Genomic DNA, 27,479 nt, shown 5'->3' on the forward strand with positions numbered 1-27,479 from the left:
CATTTAGTCACTAATAAGGCAGATTTATTTCTAGAATAACACAGTGGCTAATTTGTTGTGGATATCCAAGATCAACTGGGCATTTTATTTTTATTATGCAGTCTTTTGTCATTTTTTGCACTGCAAGTTAATTTGACTGCTGTGCATAAGTGAGCAATTCAGTAATTAACTTTTGTGTTTTAAAATGTATGAACTTTAATTAGATTTCATTATAAACAAACAAATGTCAACCATAATTATAAGCTCCTTGGTTTAACCACATATTATCCCTTTTCAAACAAACTTGATGTCAGACAAATTAAAATCAAGCAGCCAGCAATTCTGAGTTGAATTTTACATGATCTGCCAGTAACCTGATTACTTTAACTTCAATATCATTACAGAAAAAGTATTTCAGGAAAAATAATTACAAGAATTCCAACAGGAGACAAGCTTAATTGTATTGATTCAAAAGATGCATGTCTATAGGAACCATGTTGAAGGAATAATGTTATCTTAAATCTACAGTTACTATTAAAATGAAATTGTCTGGCATGAAAAAGGCAATTTGAGATTGGTGTCTGGAAAACCAGAGATACAAAACAAACTGAAATAATTACCGTTACTCAGTTATCGTATACTTTAAGCAACAAAATATCAATGTGGAACAACTTCAAGGCATGAATGAAGGTTTGCAGGTTTATTTACTGACTGGTGTATCTATTAGTACCAGGAACAAGTGGAGCTGTCAGGACATAATGAAGGTAAATGATTAGTTAGCACTGAGGCTGAGCTCTTCTTCAATGCAATAAGAGTTAATTAAAGTTTACCACTAAACATCAACCAAAGCAGGATGTTGATCAGGTTTCAACATTAAGTGCAAACAGACAATGGTTGGCAGCAATTAGTGCAGCTATCAAATTACATGCAATGATAATTATACATTTAAAACAGCCAAAGGGCTCTTGAGGGGAGGGGAGAACCTAATCACCCCTCATTGACTGCACACTCAAAGGGCAGGAACCAGGTATCAGATATTTCACTTTAACACTGGAAATCAATAGAATTAAACAAAAAAGGTTGTGCACGTACATTATCTGAAAGAGGACAATTCACTGTACATGAAATGGAAGAAATCTGTAGACTACTTCTAACAAAGATAAGTACTAGTTAGATCAAATAAATTACTTTGGTGCCGCCACTCACAGTGACGCCCGTAAACAAGCAAAGAAGTGTTTGGGGTTTAAAGGCCAGTGGCTGCAACTTTATTACAAATTTCTACAATAGTCTCAAGGTTACCTGGTATCTTTAGTCCCTGGGGCCACGCTCATATCTTTGTGAAGGCCTGAAGCCTGTAACCACAAAGCAGAATTTCATGTGCTAGCTGCAAACCCACTCCAAGGAAGACTAGGTTTATGTGAGACAATTTACCTGGTATCTGAGCCAGAGCCTAAGGCTCTTCTGCACACCCATTTCCCTCCACCTCCTGCAGTCAGCATGTGTTTTAGCCTTGCCTGCTCCAAAATTTATGCTTAAAATTTGTGGCGGGGGGGGACAGGATTAAGAATCAGATCCACCACTTTCCCTCACAGTGGAATATATTTAAAAATTGTGAAATGTATTTGTAAATAACTCCAAAAACATTAAACGCCAAAGCCTGTCTTCACCACCTCTCAACTCTGCTGCCAAGGCCTCAAACTCAACCATGACACAATGGAACCAAGGTGCATGAAGTAACATCTCTTGTTGGACCAACTTCCGATTGTGGAAGAGACAAGCTTCACAAAGCTCTTCAGGTCTGGAAAGGGTAACCCAGAGTACCACAGCTGAATACAAGGAGGCATGATTGTTAAGCATAAGGGGTTAACACATTACAAGAAACCACTTAAAGTGAAGTGGGTAATTAACACCTCTACAGCCATAGGACAAAGGAGGGCAGTAGGTTACAAAATGTTTAATGGGGGTGAGGACAGATTCTGAGTCGAATATAAGAATCCTACTCACATTATTTTAAAAATCTGGAAAATTCTGAATATTGTGTCATAACAGCTCTAAATAATTGTACCAGTGCCAATTATTGTGGTAACTTATTTCAAAATATCTGTAACAATGCAGACAACAAAAAGATTCAAGAAATGTTTCTCACAAATACTACTAGGTATAATAATACAGATCTTTGAGTAATAATTCATTTAAACTGTGATACAGAAATGTATTTCCTGCACCCCTCCAAAGTAATACAAATGGTTGGTGGAACCAGAACTGCAGGAGAGGAAAGCAACTTCTAGGAAGATGCCTGCATGTGAACTTGAAGGTTAGGTGGGCCTGGGTGGAAGAAATATGGAGCAGTCTCTTTCTTTGGGGGGCATTTATTAGGGGACCTTCCCCTTGCACACCCTGGCTGACTCCAACCTCTCTCATTCAGTCAGGACAAACTGCCCTGTGCCAATTTGTCCCTGAACTCCTAACCTCTGTCCCCATGTGTCCCTATGCCCACATTCAATCAGCATTCCCTCCCATCGTGCTCCTACATCACCATGTGACCTCCCTCCTGTCCCCATGTGTCCTTGAACCCCACTCAGCCCCTACCCTAGTTTGCCCTCCTACTAAACCTTACAAAGTCCAATCTCTGACACACACACACCCAGCAGTCCCATGCTGTCTGTCTCCCATGCCATCCCATGCCTCCTGCTCTAACCCCATTGCTAGATTGCTATGAAGAACTCAGTCCCTTCTGTACCCACCATCCACAGCTTGCTGTTCCTGCCTGGGAGCAGCTACTAACTGTTTTGGTGCCACAGTGGCCTCTCCTGGGCAAAAGGTGTAACGCAGCACCTTTAGCAGAAGGGATTTTCTAGAGAGGAACAAAAATTCTGCCTGGCATGTGAATTCTGCACATGTGCAATCACTAAAAATCTCACCCACGGAATAAAACGGTTCTGCCTTTATAGAGACCTGATTTTTTAGCTCCTACCAGAATTATGAATTTAAGTTCATAAGCTCCTTTTCAAAGGTGTTGTGTGGATTACCTTTGAGGATAATGAATGATCAGTCAGTTAGTGACTGAAAAGTTTGATTTTGTGAAACATGATCACTCACAGATAAGCTGATGGTAACCACAAACAATTTTGGTAGCTGTAGATCACTAGCATCTAGTCTTTACTGCTGACACCGGTCAAATACATAAGAGAAAGATGAAAAACTCACAGCACCACTACCATGACATAAGGGAAAAAATTCTCTCAACCCTAAATGAGCAGTCTGTTAAACCCTATACAAATCAGCAAGAATCTCGAGTCCCTTGAAGTGCAGACAGCCCTAATGCCTGACAATTACTGTTCCATGACTGACAAAATGGTAGGAAAAGGGTCAAATGTTCCCTTTAGGCCAGCCCCTTCAATGATTTCTCTGAGGAACCCAGAAACCAGGCAGATGGACTGGTGTCTACATGCAACGTTCAGACAGTTCCTGAACATATTCTGCCTGTTAGCCAATTCAGAGATAAATGGAAAATGGCTGGCTCCTACCAGCTCAGCAAGGTACAAGATCATGATCATCAGAGCCACCTCCCTTGGAGTGAGCGGGAGGGACCTGGCAAGTGACAGCTTCATTTCAATTAAACCAGGTGTTCTCAACCTGGGGGTTGCAAAGAGATGACAGAAGGCCACAGCCACTGTTGCCTGTCCCATATGTTAAACAGGAGGGAACCCCATATGGAAAAAGGGGTTGCACTAATATAAGAACCAAGGGACAGACAATTAAATGCAAAGGTGTCAAATTCAAAACATAGAAAGAAATGTTTTTTATACAATGCTGGATATGTGGAACTCATAGCTACAGGACATTACTGAGACTAAGAACTGAGTAAGAGTCAAAAAAGGTCTGGACGCTTACATGAACAAAGGAAGTATCCAGAGTTATCAGAACTAATGTTAATAAGAATTCTGAAAGTGGTATTGAAACTCATCTCTTCAGGGCTTACACCAATCTCTATCTATCTACTAGGAGGCCAGGATGAGATCTTCTATGTTACTCGGTCCTGCCATGAGGACTGGGGCCTGAACACTCGAGATTCCTTCGAGTTCTAGTGTTCTGTGATTCTATGTTCATCAAATTATCCCACATCCGATTACTCTGGTTTCTTGCACCTTCCTCTAAAGCACCTGATGGCAGCCCCATCAGAGACAAGATACTAACAGACCTCATTCTGATCCAGTATGCCAATTACTATATTCCTGTGCTGTGAATTAAATATTCAGAGTGAGGAAATGGTACTGAGGGGAGTATGACCATTTTGGCAAGGAATTAGATGGTGTAACACATACAGTCCCTTCTAACTCTATGATTCTGTAAAATTTCCTGAGCACTGGCTGGTATTTAACAAGATACATTTACTTCTTATGCATTTTCTTTTATAACTTTTACTGAATGTAAAAAAGTAAAATTTGATTTTCCTGTCGGTTCCATAGAACCTTTAGTTCAGATTTTTAAATCATTTCATACTATGTAAACTGTATAGAATTAGTCACATAAAATTCATTAAAATTGGCTTTGTTGTACCGCTGCCTGCCAATTATGGCTTGTGTTGGAATGTGTGTAAACTCACATCACTAAAATTATTTTAATAAACAGCCTGACTGTTTTGCATAGTTATTGGGTGGCAGCCTCGAGCAATTCTGCAGAATTTTTTTTCCCTAACAAACCTAATTTTTCCAACTAATTCTGTTCTGCTAGGGATTTGTGCACAGAGTTGGCTAATCCCAGTATTCCCCTAGAGCTGAATCTAAGCTATGGCCCACTCCCAGCACAAAAGTGTCTCCAAAAGCCCTTTCGCCCCCTTCAGCACTCATACACTCATTGGTCCTGACATTTTCACTTCAGCCATGACAAATGAGCTGATGGCTGTGATGAGATTGCACATGAGGACTGCTTTATCTAAGGACATATCATTAGCTCTCATCACTATCTTCCAATATGACTCCGTTTGTTTAATTTGTTATGAAAATGCAAGTACGTTTTAAAACCATCTGAACTCTAAAGTAATAACACATAAACTTCATTAAAAGCAGAAAGCAAACCAGACTCAGCCAGGATCAGAAAAAGACCAGCATTAACTAAATGTTTCTCTGGGGATTTAAGTAACTGTACTCAACCTCTGCCCTAGTGCAAACATGCCAGTTGACCGTCTTCAAAAGGTCCCTTCCCCCATGGTGGACTGCTAGAACTACTTGCCATTTTTAGAGAGACATAAATAAACCAACAGCAATCAAACATGTCTAATAAGCAAGCCAATTTCTTGGTCTCAGAACTACTTCATGTATTTTTCTGCATCATCAATGCACATTTTCAGATCTCTTAAATCTTAAAGAGTATGGTGGTGCACAAAAAAGATTTTTCACTTGAGTCACAGTTTTCTGAAATGCATTAACACTAACACTAAATGCTCTTTGAAGAGGACCTCCTCAATCCAGTATTAATACTGCCATTTTCCTGTTAAGTTAGAATCTAAGTTCCAGTTGCGTAGTTCTTGTGAAATCTACAGGGTTTACACAGTCTATATTTGTCGTAACCTCTTCTTTTAGCAATTCATCTGAGAATACACACACATCTAGATGGAGTCAACTGTAATACAACAGATCTTGGGAACGGAGGTCATGCTTTGAGGTAAAGTGCTATTCACTTTTGGACCATGCAAGAAGCTCTTTATTCCTGTTCTTAGTGGCATCAGTTCCCCCTTACCAGCGCAAGAACAAAGCCAAGTACTCGTGTGAGGTTTATGAATAAATCAGAGGTGAGCCACTTTAAGTGCTGCCCATGATTTCCTTGTTGACAGTGAGCACTTAAACAGGCTTCTATGACCAGAAACTCCTGGCAAATCTTAATGGTTCCTAATCTGCACCCTGCTTCTTTTCAGGAAAGAAATGACTCTCCCATTTTTTTCTCAAGTCTTCACCTTTTAGGTGAGTGTTGTCCTGCCTTCTTAGAAATGCACATTCAGGGCTGACCCATTTCATTGCCAAGCCTGAAAGTAACACACAACTTTAAAAACACCCTTTTCTGCCTCAGAAACAAATTACAGCTAGTAAAATATTATTACACCGGTCAGCCTAAATAATTCCCAGACAAACCATTAAACAGCTCCACATTTGTTTAAATGGCATATTTTTAAATGAACCTAAAAGGTTTCTAATATATTTTCCATTTGTTTAAATTCTATCAAGTACCTGCAATACTGAGAACTTATATGTTGTGTTTGTATGGCAAGAAGCAAAACAGGAAATATTTACAAATTCCTGGTATTAAATTTGTTTAGATGAATTGAAACATCCTTAAAAAACTATTTTAAATAAATAACCCTAAGGTTGTGAATAAAAAGAACATAAGACACTAAATTCAAAGTTTGAGCCCAAAAACTCCACTCTGAACACATTATCATTAACTCATGCCATTATAGCTGAGACCTAAGTATTACAGCACATATAAAAATCATGTCCACATATACCAGACCCAAGCTGTTATACATAGGAATTCTTGTTTTGAGGACTGGGTTTCAACATGCAATTAAATCTGCAATCTTTGATTTCTTGGCCTTTATTTTGGACATGTCACCTCTAATGAGATTCGATCTATTCTAAAATAGCGAACCCATTGTTATGCTCTCAGTCACAGCTATTTATAAAATGACATTTGGACTCCTTTTTGTCGTGGTACTATTCAAGAGAAGTTGCAACCATACCATCTTGGGCTGTGAGCTCACAAACTAACCTCAGCTGGGCCCAATCTGCATGGAAATGTCCAAGGACAACATAGTGTTGTTAGTGATTCAGCGTAAGGGCCTGATCCAAAAGCCCACAGATGTCACTGAGTCTCTCTTTGCATTGACATTATTGGGATTTGGATCAGGCCCTAACTCCAAACTAGAAGCTACTATAATGCTAGCAGATCCCTGTTTTCAGAAGAAATATAAATCCAAGGCCCTGACCACCTGTGACTTTCAACTATTCAGTGACACTTTCCACCAGACCTGGAATGTTTGCACTGATTTGCTTACTGATTACACGCTGGAAAATTACATTTTGCCTACCTACAAGGATCTAGTTGGTTTTGTGGGTAAAACATTCTTAACTTCCTTTCCCTATTCATTGTGTGGCATCATTGAGTGTTGCTGGTTGTGTACCATGTGACGCTTTCTGACCCAGACACAGCTATGTCTCTGTGATGGAGGAAGTGGTTTCTTACAATCAGTTATAATAGTTTTAGGGATTTGGGGGTGACATTTGCTATATAAAATGTCAGTCATTAACTTTATTTCATAAATGCTAAAGCATTTTCTTACGAATACCCTCAATCTCAAACAGCAAACAAAATCAATATTTTTCTTCCTGTTAAACAAATATTTTCTCATTACACAGCGAGAGAGAGAGAGAGGACTCTTGAAGAGCATGATGCTACAAAGAGCTGTGTTTCATGGGGACACTTAGCATCTGAAAGTGGTAACGAGCATCCATGTGCCTAAAATAGGGAGAAAATACACTTAGGGGTTTGACTATGGTGCCTCACACAGGGAATGTTTGCACTACCCACTAGATCAATGATCAGTGATCATTCCAGCGGGAATCGATTTATTACATCTTATACAGATGAGCTAAATCAACCATCGAGCACTCCTCCATCAACTCCACCAGAAGGAGAAGGAAAGATGGAAACTACAGGAGAGCACCTGTGATTGAGTCACTGCAATGAAGACACCATGGTAAGCAGATCTAAGCACACTGAGTTCAGCTATATTATTCATGTAGCTGAAGTTGCGTAACTTGGATTGATGGCCCATGATAGCATAGACCAGGCCTTAGTATAAAACTTGGGAAGCCTGAAGAGCCTTTTTGTCTCTTTGGAAAAGTTGCTTTGAGGTCCAACACAATGAAAGCTTTTCTCTCCAAGTGAGAGGCAGGATGAAGTGTGGTCTTGTTTTCTTAAACTGGGGAAGATTCTGGGCTGACAGGGTAAACCCATAGCAAATGTTGTAAATCTGGACTAACCCCATTTATTTCATCCATATGTCCTATTGTGGGAAACTGCTAGTGACAGGGGACCTGAGATTAGTAGAGGTTCACTATGAGAAAGCCTCAGCGTCAAATTAGAAAGAGCAGGCCTTACTTCCAGATTAATAATCCTGCTATTGTCTAGTTGCTAAGAAGAATCAACCACTAACAGGGGCCTTCCCACAAAACCTCTCCTATTACTCGAGCTTATCACTTTATGGCTACGTCTACACGTGCACGCTACATCGAAATAGCTGAATAACGTCTACACGTCCTCCAGGGCTGGCAACATCGACGTTGAACGTCGACGTTGGGCAGCACCACATCGAAATAGGCACTGCGAGGGAACGTCTACACGCCAAAGTAGCACACATCGAAATAAGGGTGCCAGGAACAGCTGCAGACAGGGTCACAGGGCGGACTCAACAGCAAGCCGCTCCCTTAAAGGGCCCCTCCCAGACACAGTTGCACTAAACAACACAAGATCCACAGAGCCGACAACTGGTTGCAGACCCTGTGCACGCAGCATGGATCCCCAGCTGCCGCAGCAGCAGCCAGAAGCCCTGGGCTAAGGGCTGCTGCACACGGTGACCATAGAGCCCCACAGGGGCTGGGGAGAGAGAGTGTCTCTCAACCCCTCAGCTGATGGCCGCCACGGCGGACCCCGCTATTTCGATGTTGTGGGACGCGGATCGGCTACACATGCCCTACTTCGACGTTCAACTTCGAAGTAGGGCGCTATTCCCATCCCCTCATGAGGTTAGCGACTTCGACGTCTCGCCGCCTAACGTCGATTTCAACTTCGAAATAGCGCCCAACACGTGTAGCCGTGATGGGCGCTATTTCGAAGTTGGCGCCACTACTTCGAAGTAGCGTGCACGTGTAGACACGGCCTATGTGTTGCATCCTCACACACACAAAATGATCTGCTAAAACATCTTTTCAAAAATACAACATCTTTTATATAGGATTTAACGTATTTATGACTGAAGATTAGAGGCCTGATGCTCTCATTTACACACCACTGTTTTACACAAGTGTAATTCCACTTGAATTATTTTTGATTTACATTGCTGTGAGTAAGGAGAATTGGACACTTGATTTTTGTTTATTTCAGATGAGTTAGGCATGAATCAATACAGACACTTTATGGCTACAGTTACACGACAATGATCTGTCAACAGAAGTTACTGTCGGAAGGGATTACCCAACAAAACTTCTGTCGACAAAATGCAGCCACACACAAAAGCCAATCGAAAGAGCAATCTGCTCTGTCAACCCAGCGACTGGACAGCCCGGTTGCTCTCTCAACAAAACCGGCCCTCAGAAGCACAGCAGACAGGGCCACCCACTGTTCTGTATGCCCTGTCTGCTGAGAGAAGACCCCACAGAGCACCCACACAGCTTTTTTTGTTGACAGAATCTGTCAACAGCAGTGTTATGCCTCATGGCTGAGAGGCAGAATGCTGCCAGTGAAAGTGCTGAGTTTTGGCCACAAACGGTCAACAAGACGTATTCTGTGTGGGGACATTCCACCTGTTTTGTTGACAAAACCGGGGTTTTGTCTCAAAACTCGATAGTGTAACCATAGCCTACATCTTTGTTTTAAAGGCACAGTATTTGCCTATTAAAATACATCTTTAGATGTGTGTGTTACATTGCACAGTATGTGCATTATTTGCACTGCAGCCTCATAAAAGTCTGTATGTCAAATGTATGTTTTCAGAGATCCCGTGGTCTGTCTTGTACGCAGAATCTTTACCTCATGAACTATTGACCAAGAAAACTAGAATACTCACTTAGGGGCCGGTACAGCCTATCAGATCAGCTTGACAGCCTCAAACATGCCTTAACTCTGACTACAAAATTTTGCAATTTCCAAGTAGGTTTAAACTTGTTCTCAAAATTACCAAAAGCAAATACACTACATTATAGACAAATAACTTTCTAAATGTCATTTTTGAAACTTAAAGGTGGCTTTGAGTAATGTGAACATATAAAAGAGTGTCTTAAAATGGTAAACTTTTATTTCACTCATAAAACTTGGTTAAACTGTTCCTTTAAAAATTGTTTAAAACGAAAAAAAGTCAATCCTAGACAGGACTTCGTATTCAAAATTTCAGCCTGATGCAAATTTTTGTAGCCACACTTTGAACTCTGAAAAAACAGGAATTATGAATGTGAGTGCTGCTACAGCAGCACTAAAGGATAACTATTAAACAAGAAAAGAACTACAGAATCTCTATATTAAAGACCAAGACTTGAGCAAAAAAGGAGCAATTTTGCCTGAGTTAAGAACTGCAGGACTTCGCTCTGAAAGACTGCTGTATCTGGCTATTAAAAATATAAATACCACAATAAATTTTCTCTCCTTAAGGATGAACCTTGAACAGTTTACAATAAATAAGTGTCTCTCTTAATTTCTCACATATGTTTACATAAACATATTCTACTTTGCTTCTTGCTGAGATTAATAGATTTTAGAAGTCTAGATCTGAAATACTCTGGGTTTCTACCCATTCAGTAAGAAAGTAGACATCGCATAAATTGCCATTAATCCATGTGTTATCCAGTTCTACAGTGGTTGGAAAATTGCCAGTTACAACACATGGTGCTTGGTTAACAGTATTTTAAAATACAAATTAATTTATTTTTTAAATTAACACATTTTTCTTATGGAAATACATCAAAAAGCTTGTCTCAGTTTGAAAGAACACCCTTTATGTAGATTTCTTCTTCGTTTAACAGAGGTTTTATGGAAATTCATAAAGTCAGCTCCAAAAGTCTCCAAAACCATATAGAATTTCTCCAGCTTTGTCAAAAAAGTAAGGAATCATTGCGACCTAATGAACAACAAACACTTCTGGCTGCAAATAAGGCCAGACTGAGTTGGCAGCCTTACTTTATTCACCCACTTTTACTTCTGAACTCTTAAACATGCATCTAGCTGTTTAAATATTATCCAGCCAAGTGCACTACTGAACTAGCAAGCATGTACAAAAGTAAGTTCTGCAAACTAACAGGAGTAAACAAACAAAGATAATATATGGCAGAGTCTACCGACACTTTTATATGGTGCCACTATGTTCATAATGATTTAAATGCATATATATAAATAATCATCTCTACAGCAGTTGATTTACACATGTGCAAAAAGAACTAATTCCCACTTTCAAAACTGGCTCAAACCTGAAGGTATTTTAACTGCACTAATTACTGTTGAGAGACTATAACTAGGAGCACTGATCACATTGTCAACAGCTAACCAGTTACAGCCCTAACATAAGGCCTTATCCTACTCTCTTTAAAATCAATGGGGGTTTTCTCTGGAACTTTGAATGAGAATAGGGTCAGGCCTTTGGTGATCTGGGAACCTACTGTAAGTGTCTTAAAAAAAGTTCAGATATATTGCCGCAATCGTGCCAAAATACTATTCATAATGTGCATATGCTAATTTATATTTAAATCAGATTTTTTTCATGTTAAGTACTGAGTAGGAGAGTATTTTTCCCCATAAAGGCTTATAGACCACTTAACCACTGCTTCATAACTTTTGCCAAAGAGCAATTGTTCATTAATTAAAATGGATATTAACTAAATTCTCCTTTCAAGACTAGCAAACTTGATTAGACTATCATTCTGAGCAGATGCATAATTTCCACTGGAAACTTTTAAAATAACTCCCCTCCTCCCACTACCCCTCCCCCCAAGCAAAGTACTGAGAATCCTTGATACCCAATAGTCAATATTTGGTTAGCCTGTCATGTTCCTGGAACTCTTCTACATACAAACCTGTGTTTATCATCCTCTAGCTGCACTATTATCATACATATTACTTCACATGATGATGGAAACTCAGGGTATCTTACAAAGTTGCTGAAATCTGAGCTTCTGCTTGTTTTCTAAAGTCTTGGACAAACATAACTTTAGGGAGAGCTGAGCATAGGCATAAAGAAAGAGGAGCCTGCATTTTCATCTTCCTTTCATCTTAGTCATTCAGTCAACCATTCAGTGCCCTATTCAACAGAGCTTTTCATTATGCAAAAAAATGCTAATCCTTTTCCGATGCTTTCACACTTGTATAAACCCCCATTCCTTCGACTGAAAAGCAATTATATCAGTTTACCTTTCTGTCAAAAACAGGATTAATATTCCAATACTAGAATCTCTTTTATTTTCTTCTCTTTTGCTTTAGGAAACTAGAGATTATTAGTGGAGGTATTTCTCAGAGCAAGAACACATTATTTTAAATATGATTACGTTAGCTAAAGAAAAGGTGGGGGAAGGGGAAGGAAAGAAAAACTTCAGTTGCTGCGGAAACTCTTTTCAGTGACAGGACTGACCTTCCCTTTGCAGAGGCCTGAATAGAATGAGCCTCACTCTGGTCTATTAATCAGAAACAAATTATGAAAGAATGTGGCTGGACTGGTTGACACTATCCTGTCTTGGGAGACTCAGTAACAGCCTAGTAACAATGTCCTCTTCATGGGTAATGAACAGCCATGACAAATGATGCAGAGAAACTATTTATTTGCATATGCAAATTCTCACACAAGGGAAACATGTACAAACAAGTGTCATTGTAAAGTGGATTAGGCAAACAACGCTTTCTTTTTAGGACATTCTGCAGTCCAGAACATTAGTCAGCACAATTAAACCAGTCTCCATGGAGACTAATGAAATTTCACCATGGTATGAGTTAAATTAGATAGCTAGTTATGTGTTTCCACAATCCAACTTGAAATCCATTATTGTTTCAGAACAATACAGCAATTGTGCCTGGCTGATCTTTGCCAGCTCAACAAGCTCCTAAATTGACAATTTGCATATGTTAATATAATTAAGCACTAATTACATGAAACTTGTACGTATTCACATGCACTTTCCCTGGGCGCTTTTCAGTTTGAACCCTGGCCAAGTCTTTAACCCTTTGAATGATTTTTGGAGCAGGAAGGCTCTGCCTTGTGGGTACAGCCCCAAGGCAGATGCAGAAAAGCTCTTCATTTATAAACACAAAGCTTAACCTGGCATCTCATATTTCTATCAACAAGGCTAAAAAATATTTTTGTCTGAACTGGGGCATGGGCCAGAGGGGTTGGAGAATAGGGGAGGTTCTTTAAAGACCAGCACTAGTATGTCTTTGCATATGAAAGCATTATTATTTACCCAAATAAAATGCTACAAAATCATTTGTCCTCCCTGGCATAGTCAGACCCTTAAAGATCAGAATTGTCAAAACCTGGAATAGGTTTGATGTCAGCGCTCTGACAGCAACAAAAATAGGAATGAGCAAAAGAAAAAAAGAGCAAGCCATAACTAATGAGCTCTACATAAATATATGCAGAGGCAATTAAGCAATGTTAATTACTATGACAGCAGTTAATTGAATATAATTAGATATTTTAAGCCACTGACTAAGGCATAGTTAAGATTAATTTTATTGAGATTAATTGTAAATAAGAATAGATTAACGCTCTGTTTTGACAGGCATAAAAAGTTGTTCTGCAAATTAACGAGAAGAGCAGAAACTAGCACAAAAATCATATATTATTTTAATGTCACACCTCAGAATCATCTCCTCAATAAACATGACTTTTCAAACTCAAATAGACAGGAATCTTGAAGAAAAACAAACATCTTGCAGAGATTAAAGAGCCTTTTGTCCTTTTTCATGTGCATTTCTTTTAGCAGACTAAATTAAGCGAGTCTGGTGTACGTTTTTAGGAAGGAACATTTCACACTGAATGGAAAAAATGTTCTATCACATATGAAATTCATGCAGCTGTGCGGAACTTGGTCCAGATGGTCTAAGACTATAAAACAACACCGAATGATAGGCAGTAGGGCCTTCCCAAGATTATGTGATAAAGTCACAGCCTCATATTTTGACCTAAATTTTCTGTCATGTATTGTTTCCTTCCAGATCAGATATCTCCATTTTAATTTTTAACTGATTGTGAATATTCAAAAGGACATTCCTAGTAGACACTGATGACAAACATCTATTTAAAAATCATAAAAGGCCCCTTTGCTTCATGCAAATAATGCTGAACCCTAAATAAAAAAAGAAAGAAAGAAAACAACACTGGTTCTTATAACTACATTAGATTCTTCACACCACTTAGATAAAATAGGCAAAAATGTAGGTTTTTAAATATTCTTAAACCAAAACCCCAAACGCGTTCTCACAGCAAATTAAATCATGCATGACGTTTAAGAAAATTAACAACAAAGCTGAAGAATGCTGAACAAATCACTAATAAAAAAGGAGCTTCAATTGATTTTGAAATAAATCAATAGGTGATTAACACAATATTTTTAAAGCAACAGACTGTATATATATTATATAAACATATATATTATATTTTCAATACCTTTTAGCTCTTAATCGAACAAGGGCTTTACAATACTGAGCATGTCCCTACATTGACTATCAACTTCTCTGGAATGCCTTTGGTCTTTTATAACGAAAATCCAAAAATGGTCTGTGAAACAAGGCTACGACAAGTCATTCTGCAGTGAAAGATTTTAAATCATCCAGCCTCTTCTAATAGACTTGAGACTTATTGAGGTAGAAACCATAAAAAATGAAGAAGGGAAATTTAATCCCTGAAATATTGATTTGCACATTAATATCATATAGGCAGAGGGCAATTTGGCTTCATGGAAATGACACATTGTCGACCCTTGGTGAAGTCAGAGCCAATCTAACTGCTGAACATGTCTGAATCTCAAGAGTTATTAAGGGCTTCCCTTCTTGCCTTTATGACTTTTCTTCAGCCTACCAATGCAATCTTAAATGTATTATCTTTAAGAAATAATTGTAAAACCTCAGGGGTTTTCCAGTTAATGGAAGGGAGGCTAAACCACATCAGATTCTGAAATGCAACATTAAACCCTTGCAATCAACAAAACCACCTCAATTCTCATCCATCCAGGGCAGGATCTAATATTGTTATTAGAGATAATCAAATTTCATTGTGTAAATTTAGGCTCATGGTCAGAATGGAAGTAGTAAATTCTGCAATATTAAACAGTGATTTTTTTTCTCATCCCCCTTTATACACTCTTTCCTGGTGCAGCATCTTTTAAAAATAAACCCAAACTAATACAAAAATCGAAGAATAAAAATATGCCCTTATTCTGAAAGATGCAAGCCATGTCATATGTTATCTGGAGTGGCTTCCTTTAGTTTTAAATGGGTTGACCGATAAGTTGCATTTTAGAGAATAATAAACCAGTATCACTGCATAGACCAACAGCAGGTACTATTACTGTGACTTACACAGATGGTTTACCTGACCTTTCTTTGTTCCTTGGGTAGGTTTCACTTTTGCAGATTTACGACTCCCCCCTATATTTCACTGAGCCTATATGTTCATTACGATAAAAATGAAAACTATTGAACACATGTTTATGTTGAAGAAATCCAAAAGCCAATGGCCAGAGGATAAATAGATGCTACAGTGCAGTGTGTGGATCTCCAGATCCTATAGTATAAATATTCAAACACAGATAGCAAGAATAACTGAATAATCCTGGTGAGCCTAGCATAGAAGCCAGGTGCAAAAGGTTAAAACAGCTGGCTAGCCATCTTTTATTTTTGTGTGCCTTCCTGCCAGTGGCAACCGCAAACCTGGAAAACTAGCAGGATATTCCCTCAAGGCTGATTGGTGGGGGGGGCACGTTTTTTCATTAGTGTTGTTTCATTCAGTTTAGTAGGCTCCCCCAGACCAGGAAAAGAAGAAGAAAAAAAAAAGAAACTACTTCAACACAGTTAGTTAACCAGAAAGTGGAGTAATAATGATTAAGGACCCCCCTCCCCACCGTTTATTTTTACAATCTTCTTTGTGCAGCTTCCCATCCAATTGTTTGGATGCCTCCTTAGCAAGAAAACCCCCTCGGCTTCTTCTGTCAGTTTTGCCAGTAAATATAAAGTAAAACAAGTGTTGATGGCACTCAGAGTGTTACATACCCAGGCTGTGTTTTTGCCTTGCTCTCTCAATGGAAGCGATCGATGCCCATGTCACAGTCGTGTCCCAATCGCAGCCAAGTCTCTGCCTCAACCTAACCAACAACAGGCAGGGCTGCAAAGGCTGCTCACTACCTCTGCCATCCATCCACCACCACACTAAAAATATAACGCTACATATGATCTTTAACCGCTCCACCACCGCTCCTAGGGATCGAGCCACTGAAAATCCAGGGGAACACAATTAAAAAAAAACCCAAACAAAAAGCAGAACAAAAAAAAAAACAACAACAACAAACCACCGCCACCAACAACCCTCTGTGTGTCTTCCTCGTTCTCTCGCCCTCTCTCTCCTTTGGCCAACTACAGGGTCCTTGGTTCAAAACACGGAACCGGGCTTTAAAAAAAAGAGCCCAGGAGCCCGAAACGGAGCAGAGGAAACGCCACTGGCAGAAAGGAGGAGGATGGTCAGACTTCCTGGGGGAACCTGCCTGTGTCTGGCTCGGTGTAAATCCACCATCTTCAGCCCGGCAAGTGGTCTTTCGGCGGGGCTCGCGGGGTGGTGGTTTTTGGGGGGCGGGCTGGGGGGGGGGTGCTCTGCGTGCGATCTGTGCCTCGGTACCTGAGGAGGAAGAGGAGGAGGAGGAGGAGGGTGTGTGACTGAACGGGAGCGAAAGCCTCCTCGGGACGGCGCGGAGGTGAAACTCACTGGAACCGACTGAGGCGCCTCCTCTCTCGGCTGGACCCAGTGCCCCCGAGCAGCCGAGGAGAGACCCCCGGCCGGCCGCCTGGCAGGTAACAAAGGAGCTACCGAGCCGTGCGCTCGCCGCCGCTGCTGGGGGGCTGGAGGGGGGGCAGGCGGGGAGGAGAGCGGCTGTAAGTTGGCACCGGCTGGGGGGAAAGTTTATTGCCATTGTACCAGGAATTGCATCCAACGCAGAAGGGGGAAGCCGGGAGCGGCTGGCGCGAGCCGCTGGCTCGGCGGGGATGCACTTGATCCCCGGCGCAGGGAGCCAGAGCAGGGGCTGTGCGGCTTTATCTCTGCTTGTATCTCACAGCATCTTCCCCCGGCTCCGCGCAGGCCGATTGCCCCTGCAAGCCTTGGCCGGGAAGGTGGGGCGGGGGGTGGGGGGCTTAAGGCAGCCCCAGAGCCCCACAGCAGCGATGCCACTAGCTCCTGGCGAGCTGCTCCGGCATCCAGCCTGCTCCAGGCAGCGACTGTCAGCACATCCCCTCTAGCCAGCCGGGCTCCCGGGGCAGCGCAGTGGAAACTGACACACAGGCAGCAGCGCGCTGCTAACGGGCGCTGCTTCTTCCTGCTGCTGCCAGGGAGAGAGGAGCTCACAGCTGCTGCCGCTGCTGGGGGACCTACCTGCCAAGACAGCACCCCGCGCCCCCCAACAACACCCACAAGCGCACACCCGGACCGGGTCCCCTCCGTCCTGCTGAGAGCTAGCCCCCTCCCAAGCGAGAGTTGGCAGAAAAAACGGGGACTCTGCTCCCCGGTGCCTCTCAAACTTTGGGGGGATGAAGCTATGGAAGAAGGGGACGGGGTAAAGGGTTAGGGGGGCCGGCAGGCGAGGACTTCTGGCAGCCGTAAGGTCTTTTCTAAGCGGACAGGTTTTTCCCCCAGCTCCCTGAAAAGGCAAAATCGGGGGGGGGGGGAAGGGAGTGAGGAAAAAGAGGGAGAGAAAGAGAGAGGAAAAGCCTCTTCTGCAAAACGTGCCGAATCCTCCACCGAATCCAAAAGTTAGAGCCCGAAAAATGCAAGCCCCCCGGAATCCAAAATAAAAGCCAGCGAGCGAAAGAGAAAGCAGCCCTTCCTCCCCCAAACGAGAGCAAATATTGTACCTAAAAATGGGGAAAGAGGAGGAAAAAAGGGGGGCGAGAGAGGGAGAGATACAAGGGATCTGGGGATGTGAGTGTGAGTGTGTGTATGTGAGCGAGAGAGAAAGAGGCAGCGAGAGGGAGAGAGAGCGAGCGAGCGAGCGAGAGCGAAATATCAAAGATTGTGCAAGATCAGCCTGGAAAGATAATCGATACTCGACCTAAATTTAACACAAACTACTCAATAAAAGTTAAAGAAAAAACTTACTTTCCATTTCCCCTCGCAGTTCCTACTGGATCTTCGCCTCTTTTTTTTTGTTTTGCTTTATTTACTTAACAGCTGATCACATCCAAGTAAACGAGAGAAGGTTCATTAAAAAAATAAAAAAAAAATAATCCTCCAACTTTATTGGGTGGAAATAAAAATGACTGAGCAAGAAGTGGGGGGCATGGAGCAGTCCTTTGGGGTCCGGGAGTTGTTAAAGCATGTGCCGACCGCGGTCTCGCTGTTTGGTTGTGAAGGGGTTGGGAAAAGGAGGAAAGGAAATGAAAATCCGATATGTCTTTATTCTGCTAATTATTATCGTTTTAGCCCTGTTTAAAAAAATGGCTGATTAAGTTGAGTGCGCATGTCTTTGTGTGTCTATTCCCGATATGCACTCTGGGAATGAGCGAGAGAGAGAGAGGGAGAGGAGAGGAGAGAGAGAGAGAGAGGTGTAATTAGTGAGGTGATCAACATTCTCCAGACTGCAAATGACGCGCAGCCCCGGACTTGGAGAAGCTGGAGCTGCCGCGGCTGCTGGGGGCTCGTAGGGGCGGCGGGAGCCGCGCAACCCGGCCAGAAAAAAGAAGGGGGCAGCAGGAAAGGAGCTTATGGACACAAACACAAGTCTGCAAACTTCATTAGTAACGCAGACACATCCACCCATCCACACAAAGTAGATGGCAGGGGAAAATTAAAAAAAAAAAAAGAGAGAGAAGGGGGAGAGGTCTTGCTCTTTTAACTGCTCAGGAATTTAAAAGAAACGGGTGCCAATTAATTATTGCACCGCTGAGGGTGGTGGGTCGGTTTTTTTTTTGCTTGTTTTTATGTGTTTTTCTAAATAGGGATTTAAGAAGAAATATGCCACGAATGGAATAATGACAGTAGAATGCTCAAGTCAGAGAAAAGATAGAGTGGCGAAGATCGGAAATATCTCTGTATAGCCAGATAGGAACGCATTTATTTATTTACACGCGGAGAGTTTTACGCCCAAAAACCTACACACACAGTGTGTTTGGCATCCACGATGTAACTGGTTAAGGAAATCAGCAAGACAGAAAGCAATGGCAAATGGACTACAAACTATCAACAGTAAACAGTCTTCCCTCAACGAAGTAAATACCAGTCTAGAAAAAGAATATCACTGTATACAGTAGGTGTATAGTATAGTAGGTACCATGACCTAACTTTACGTCAATTATTGATATTTTATTAATATTTGGTCACCTAAGTTATTTTATCAGGCATCGTCCTTTCTTGGAAAAAATCTACCTGAGGTACCGGTACAAATCTACCTGATGAAAATCTACCTGAGGTACCGGTACAAATCTACCTGATGAAAAATAGGTGGAAAACGTAAATATAATTGTAACTGGGAGTCTACTACTAATATTGCCCTCTGTGGGATTGAAGGAGATTGTTTCTAATTTGAAAATCTAATTATTTTAACTTAATGCTACAGCTGTGAATATGAGTGACACTTTCATTAAAATATAATTAACTAAAACTTGGAATAGACATACTTTTAAATATCCTCTGCTGAAGATTTTAAAAATGACTATTCAAAGAACATGCCAATGCACCGCAGGACACATGCAGCTTTTTAATAATATTATTCCAGAAATGGGTGTACCAGAAAAGAACACCACCTAACAGTTGCATGGAGAGGATATTTACAATACCAAAGGACCTTGCACAGGTGAACTATAACCTTAGAGCTGACCTGCCTTTGAAGTTGGTGATACATACCAAACCTTCATCTTAGGCCTTAAGCGCCTAATAGCAATAGTAAGATTTATCCCAATTCCCACAAAAGCAGGAGATATAAATATGCAGCTTTTTGGGCCAGAAACCTTTTTATCCCAGGTAAACATTTTGCACATTCTGGAACTAGGACTAACGGGAAAATCCCCACCTGATGCTGAAGGAGGGCAGCCCTAAAAGAGCAGGCATAGGCCAGTGTCAAGGGAAGCCAGCTGCTGGAAGCAGATGTTTAAGGTCGTAGCGAAGGTCCTGACAGTTTGGGAGAGAAATTGGTCTGGGATGGGGGGAGGGGAAGTCACCAGCCTGGAAGTACAGTGATCTTAGTACAGTTATCCAAAACACCGGGAACTGCTACTATAACGGGGACGGAAAGAAAACTACCTATATCCAGGGAATCCCTACTTTAAACTTCGGCAAAATCTCCGCTACTGGAACTTCATGAAAAGCCAGGGGCACGTTCGCGTCCTCGAGAGAAACTTTATTTCTTTGCAAACCTTGCCTAAGGATTACATCAGCTCATCAGTGAAAGGAAACCACATATGTAAACGTATGTAGATGCTTGCAGAGCCCGGAAAGCAAAAGCTGCCTGTGTCTGAGGCTTTTAAAGGACGCCACGATCCGTGTTTGCAGAGAGAGAGCAAAACAGAGATGCAAACAAAGGGTACAAGAGCAGATTGCGATGATACGGTGGAAAGGGGACTTTTTCGGCTTAAAGGATAGACTAATCGGGACTCTGAGTCAGACCGGCGCTTTGTCCATTCAAGTGCGCGTCTGAAGGGTGGTAAAGCATTTCCTGTGACTGGAGACAATTAAACACAGCCCGGTGAAGGAACACCTGAGAACAATACATCTATTTCAAATTCAAGTGGCGAAACACGCAGACTTAATGTCACAGAAGAAGAAGGGAAGGAAGATAATTTAGTTTTGAAGGCCCCTCCCCCCTCCCTTCCTAGTGCTTTTTTTTTCCTGGTGAAACATCAATATCATTAATGTCATTAATGTCAAAACACCAAACGTCAGATCGCTCAAGTCATTCTTTTTGGCTGCTGATTTTCTCCCCCTGTATCTCTTCCTGGCGGGGGCTACGGCTCTTTCCAGCGCCCCCGAGTCATAGCTCAGGGAACAAAGAGGGGGGGTGCAGGCAGGGGACGGTGAAAGGGGAGTCCAAGACGACAGGTTTGCATCCGCCACTGCTGCCTGGCCTTCCTCAGGGGTGAGAGCGCCCCTGGGACTCTCTGCCCCCCGTAAAACAGAGGCTGGCGGGGTGGGAGGCACTACGAGATGTGGCCGCTTTGGAAGAGACCCGGGGGTCGCCGCGTAGTTAGGGAAAACCGGAGAAGGTTAATCCCGCAAGGCAGCGGCAGGTTTGGGGGCTGGGATCCTAGCGCAGCTCGGCGTGGTCGGGGAGGAAGGGAGTTGGACCCGTGGACTGGCCGGCTGCTGCTGCTGGCGCTGCTTGCAGCCAGCTCCCAGCTGCTCGGCCGTGGCCGCGAGACTCCCTCTCTCCCGCCCCCCCCGCCGCCCCGACTCAGCTGATGTCCCCCAGGCTCCTGCCTAACCTCTCAGCCCTGCTCCTCTGCTCTCCGCGGACCCCCGCCCCCAGCCCGCTCCTCCCGGCGCCGCTACACGTTGGGCTTGTCCTGGGGCTTTTTAAAGCCTCAGGTTGAAACCACAAGCGCTGTGGTAGTGACGTTACATTGCAAAGGGGAAAAAGCCGTCACCCGCCCCCTCCCGGAGCCTCGGCCCCCGCAGAAACTTCTTGGCCCGGGTGAGGCGGGTCTGGCGGGGGAGCGGCCTGGGCACTGGCCGGGCTTTAGTCCCCAAAGACGCGCCAGCCCTACCGACACGCTGGGAGAGCAGGTCCCTTGGCCAGGCTCATTCCTCTCTCTCCCTCTCACACACACACACACACACCCTGCACCGCGGACACACAAGGGCACGAGGCTCTGCATCATCTCAGCCTCCCCCCGCCCTTAATAACCTGACTTAATTCCCCACTGAAGGGCCCCCAGCCCCAGGGAAAGAGGATCCGTGTCTTTCGCCGGCGCTCCCTAAGCCCGTGGAGGAGCCCAGTTTGAATCGAGGTGTCACCAGCTTTCAGGGTGACAGACCCTGCCCCTGAGCCAGGGACACCGGCAGATCCCCGTTTCCCTTCCTGGTCTGTTGTCTCTACCCCTCCCGGGAGCGAGGCAGCAGCGTGTTAACTAACACGGGCTGGGGGCCGGTCTTTAACTCGGCAACTTCTTTCCCCAACGCCCTCCCGCCTCGGCCGGGCCGGTTCGGGGAGCTGGAGCTGACCCTGCGGCAAAGCGAGGACCCGGCAGGCACCCTGGGCGCCGGGCGAGCGGTCACTTGGACATAGCGCAGCCCCGGCGCGTTCTAGGATACAGGGAGGCGGGGTGGGAAAAAAATAAAGTTACTAGAAAGTTACAGTTCGGTCCGAAAAAAGAGACGGAACAAGAGGAACATCCCGGCTTGCACAGCTCCCCCCGCCCCAGCCCGCTTCCCATCGCCTAGCGTGGAGCGCTACCTTCTGCTCTCCAAAGTGCGTCTGGAGGCAGGGACTTAAAACCAATCAGATCCCAACAGGACAGGCGTCTCGGGGAGACTTTGTGTGCTAAGGAGTGCGGCTCCTGATTGGCTTTTGCTGGTTCTTGTTGTTGTTATTTTGGCCGGAGCTCGCACCGGGACGTGACTATCAAAGCCACCCAAATCTCGGGCAGTGGTCGGCGTTTCCTCCGGAGCCTGGACGGCCCTTTTCCAGCTCCTTTCTTGGAAGGATCGCGGAGATTAACCGCCCCGAGCTGAGCTCCTGGCCTTGGATGGGCTCGGAAAGGAAAAGAGAGAGGGAGAGAGACGGGAGAGGGCGAAGGAGCCGGGCGCCCTCTGGGCTTTCAGAGGTCAGCGCTCTGACAGTGCTCTGACCTGCCTCCCCTCCCGGCAACCACCCCAGTGTTTATAAACAAAAACAGTCGGGACTAGCCCCAAACAAAAGCAATTCACCAACTTCACAGACACCTTATGCAAATCGAGGAAAACGACCTTTTACCACCCCTCACCCCCCCGCCACGAAAGCCCAAGAGCCTCTTTCCAGCAGTGCTATATCCAAGAGAAAAATTGTATAGTCCATCCTGAAAAGGGGGGGGGGGGGCGGTGGAAGAAGGGATTTCAAAATTAAAACGATCCCGGTAGAAAGAAATACAAAAAGAGAGAAATTCAACGGCCGATCTTATTGCGCAGACAAGAACATTATGAAATATTTAAACCTAATTCCAGCAATCCTCACGGCAAATAAAACAGGAATCTTTGTTTTGCAGACAATAGGCTAAACTACCTCTGCGACCCACAGTGATTAGAAAGCAACCAGGAAAAGTTATTTTCGCCCAAGGAGCCAAGTTTTCAAAGCAAACGTGTGGATTTTACAGCTAAATAAAAGCCACCACCTCTGTGCTGTCCGCAAAAAAACCCCTACACATAAATTACAAGCACCGTTAAAAGGAAAAAAAAAATCCCTCCAGCAAGCAAGCAGCACATCTGATCTGACTTACAAAAAGTATAATTAAAACCATCTTTAATTGCAAAAAGCAGCAAGCGAAAGCTAAATGAATCAATGCCTTCTCCCCAAAATGTTGTCCGTCAAGGTACAGACAGGATAGTTCTATAGTCCTGCATTAAGGCGTAACTGAAACTCCAGAGTACAGGAACTGATTACGCGTTAGAGGGAAAAATGTAAAAGGAAAAAAAAAAAAAAAACCAACCCTCAAATGTCTACTGATTCTCAAAGTTCTGTTTAAAAACGATGAAGACCAGAAAAGCTTGGAGATAGAGTTAAAGGAAATATACCTCAGGAGAAAATAGACCATCTTCTTTTCTTCTTTGTCTATCAGTCTCCAGTTAAAGCATATGGAAAATGTTTTCAAAATGCCTAGATTTGGCACATTGTCATTGCAAAGAGAGGAGCGCAGTGATGCTGTTATAGAAAATGGGAAATAAATTCAGGATTGGGTGCTGCCTCCTTCAATGCGGATTTATCTAAGTTTAATTTAATATTCCGCAATCACTGTATGATCGCATATAATTCACCGTGATTTTTAAGGGCTTCTTCTAAATATATGGACCACAGGCACGAAGCAATTTTAACAGAATAGTTCCTTCTTTTATTTGTGTTTATTCTTCTCATTAGAGGCACTTTAAATTGCAATTGTAAATAATAAAAAAAGATGGACTATTAGGTTTCGAGTAGGAAGCAGCGTTCAGGAGAAGCATTAGCTTCATTAAAATGCTTCTGAACGTAAAATCAAAAAGCACAAAATGGTTGTTTGTAAAACACTAAACCTTTAATCGATTTATTGGCATTCCGATCGATTAGATAAACGGAAATCTATAGCAAACATAAAAGCATTTAAAAGATTTCTCTCTCATTTATAAACAAAACTTTTTCTTTGCAGTCGAAAAAATGATTATCAAACGACTAACAGGAAATTCTTCAGGTATCAAATTACGATAATAAAATTATTTCCACATGGAAAGGGATAATGACAATGATGATAGTAATTATAATAATGAATAATTCAACAGCCCTTTGACATATATGGAAGAACCTGGTTCAAACGCAGCTCTGGAAGGGGGCTACTTTTAAAGCCGGGGGGGGGGCATTTTTAAATGAAATTGAGTTTTAAAACCTGCAGCGTTTAGCCAGACTGCCGGTTTAGGTGCAACTGCTCAAGTTGCGTTAATTTTCCTGCCTTATCTAAGAGTCAGCGTCCAGGGCAAAACGTTGCCTTTCAATGAAGTTACCGCTAATTAGGAAAAACAATATGCAAATGAACCAGCCCCTGCTGACACTGATGGAGCAAACTAGCGGTTGCGCTCCGGACTTGCTGGAGGGACCTTTATTTTACGAGCTCACCTATTTACCTAGGCTGGAGGGCACCTTCCAGGTTAGCGAAGGAGTCCGCCAGCACGGCTAGCTGAGAGCAGGGAGGTGACAGGAGGCGACCGAGTGTGAGGGAGAAAGTGCGGTCCGGGGAAAGGCAGCAATCAGGCAGGGCTGGTGGCATTCTGACTGCGGCGAGAGGAAGTGTTGCTGTAACGGGTCTTATGTTTATTTGATAAAGAAAATCAATGAAAGTGGCTGTAAAGTAGTTAGTGAGGCGTGTGTGGGGGACTCGGGTTGAACAGTGACTCCAGCGGGCTGGTCGATGAGCTCTGCGCGTCTCACCTCACCCTCCGACTGAGCTGAGCTCTCTCCCTCTCGCTCGCTGCTTCACCTTCTCCAGTCTTGGGGACTCCGTCGTACCTCCTCCCCTCTCTCCCCACTTCCCTCCCTCATCACACCCCTCCCCCGGTTTGCTGCTCTTCATTCATTCTCTTCCTCACCCTCCCTCCCCTCCCCCCGTCCTCACTTCCCCCAGTCCCGCCCTTCCTTCTGCCCCACTCTTCCTCTCTTCCCCCCTCTGCTGTGGCTGTTTCCTTCCGTCTGTCCAGTAAGTTTGCTTATTTTCCTCCGCACTTGCATCTTCCCCTCTTCTTCTCCTCCGAGTCTCTTCACCCCCTTTCAAGTTCCTGCTCGCCGATCCCCTGGCCTCAGCTCTCCCCCAATCCTTTTCCCTACCTGTCTCGATCAGCTAAATCGTCACCTTAATTTGGGCTGGGTCTCCTACGGGCTTGTGTTGTGGTAACATTTATCCGCACCCATTCCCCACCCTCTCAGACCTTCCCACCAGAAGGAATGAGTGCCCCCAAATGACAGAACCTTCTCCTCCAGCTGGGACTTTAAACACTGGGTCCATTTCACTGGGGCGTCTGTTGTATAACACGGGCAGTTTTACTTTCCCCCTTCTCCCTGCTAACCTCCACTTACCTTCTAATTTACAACCGAAGCAGCCTTCCTTTCCTAGCTTGCTGTTTCCTTTAGGGGCTGTATTGAAGAATATGCGCCTTTGCCTGCCCCTCCCACCTTGTTCCTCCCCAGCTGTTTTATTTACTCAACTCCGAGAGAAGTATGTCTCTCCTTAACAAGTTGCTCTCTCTGTCTCTCAGCCCCGGCCCCTATAAAATAAAAAAAAGTTGAGCGTGTAACTCTTGCTCGGCGAAGTGAGCTGGTTTCCAGCGTATGGTTTGCATTACGAGTCATTATCTATTTTCCCTTATCACGTCCCCATTGCCTTTCCCCGGCTTGTTAATAACGTCTTTAGTGTGGGCAATGTTAAATATGGCAGATCTCTGAGAGACGCTTCCTTCCCAGCCCTCTGATGGAATTCATTACCCCCCCGCCCAACACACACACTTCCTACTACTGTACATGATCTGCTGAAACCCTCCCACCCCTTCCCCGGCTCCCCCCTTCCCTGCCCAGGCCGCGGGCTGTGCGCGCGCTGCCTGCTGTCCTGATGCGCCTCCTGCTCCAGCTGCTCTGGCTGCAGCTGCTGAAGATGAGGCGGCGGCTGCCTCTTCCCGCTTTAATCCCAGTCCTGGCCATTGGGCAGTGTCGCAGGGTCCAAGGAGCAAACGCTATGGCAACCCCGGCAAGCCCAGCAAATCAGGGGCCGGCCTGTGTCTCTGCCGCCGCCGCGCGCGCGCGCACCCCGCGGGGGCTGGAGAGGGGCGGAGGAGGGAGCTGCAGCTGGCCCCTGCGCACAGGTATTGCAGGAAGCAAACGAAGCTGGCAGGGGCTCGCCTGCTCCTGTCCCTGACCACGGGACCCTCCGACTCCCCCATTAGCCCCTGTTCCCCCCAGGGGCAGGGAGGAAGAGTTCAGAGGGGAGGGCAGAGAAGTAAAGTGTCTGGTGCTGTAATATTCCCTAGCCAGGCGCGATCAGGGGCGAGGTCTCAGCACCAGCAACAGAAATGAACTCCAGACCCACAGCTGAGGTTTCGGACCACTGTACAGCTTTCCCTCAATTGGAGCAGCAGTGCGCCCCTCCCCACCACAGAATGGCACAGGGAGGGCAGCCCTTAGGTGTTTTGCTCCTATCAGCAGCCTGGTTTGGGGGCACAGGAGTCACCACGGGTGCTGGTGCTGAGCCACTCAAGTGCTGGTGCAGAACTGCTCAGGGGGCTGTGGGCTATGGCACGTGCCTAGGTGTGTGCTCCTTGCTCAGTCCTGATGGGGTACCGTGTCTGCCACCTGCTACAAGGTTTGTTTTTAGTAAGTGTCCTGTCTTGGGGAGGGGAGCAGTTCTTGAAAACAAAGCCTTCCAAACTGTGTTAGTATTGAGGTTCCCATATTTGAACTTTCAAAAAAGAGGACACCCTTGGGAGGCAAGTATCGGAGGGGTAGCTGTGTTAGTGTGTATCTGCAAAAACAATGAGAAATCCTGGGGCACCTTATAGAATAACAGATATTTTCGAGCATAAGCTTTCGTGGGCAAAGACCCACTTTGTCAGATGCATTGTTGTGGAGATTCCATGCTGGAAACAGGCCACATGGTCCCTGACTGAACAGACCTCCTCAACTTTGGCCTTCCTCTTGATGGGGACTCCCTCCTTTTCATGAGGCTGTATAATTAGACCTGCCTCTGGAACCTCTGACGAAGCAGGTCTTTGCCCATGAAAGCTTATGTTCCAAAATATTGGTTAGTCTATAAGGTGAAATGGGACTTCTCATTGCCCCTGTGAGGCAGTGTATCTG

General features: G+C 44.1%; 1 protein-coding gene across 3 annotated transcripts in view; it reads right to left on the bottom strand.

Annotated features, from left to right (window-relative positions):
* Positions 1-25,729, bottom strand: part of ZFHX4 (zinc finger homeobox 4) — a 201,375-nt gene extending 175,646 nt beyond the window's left edge. For 2 of the 3 annotated variants that reach the window (XM_074987061.1, XM_074987059.1), the window contains exon 1: positions 18,089-18,418. The gene's annotated coding sequence lies outside the window, so the exon portion shown is untranslated. Of the gene's footprint in view, positions 1-18,088; positions 18,419-25,709 lie in introns of those variants that run through there. The other variant, XM_074987060.1, reaches the window with a different exon arrangement.
* Positions 25,730-27,479: the final 1,750 nt, after the last annotated feature.

This window comes from Carettochelys insculpta, chromosome 2 (genome assembly GCF_033958435.1).
Source record: "Carettochelys insculpta isolate YL-2023 chromosome 2, ASM3395843v1, whole genome shotgun sequence".
Taxonomy (NCBI): Eukaryota; Metazoa; Chordata; order Testudines; family Carettochelyidae; genus Carettochelys; species Carettochelys insculpta.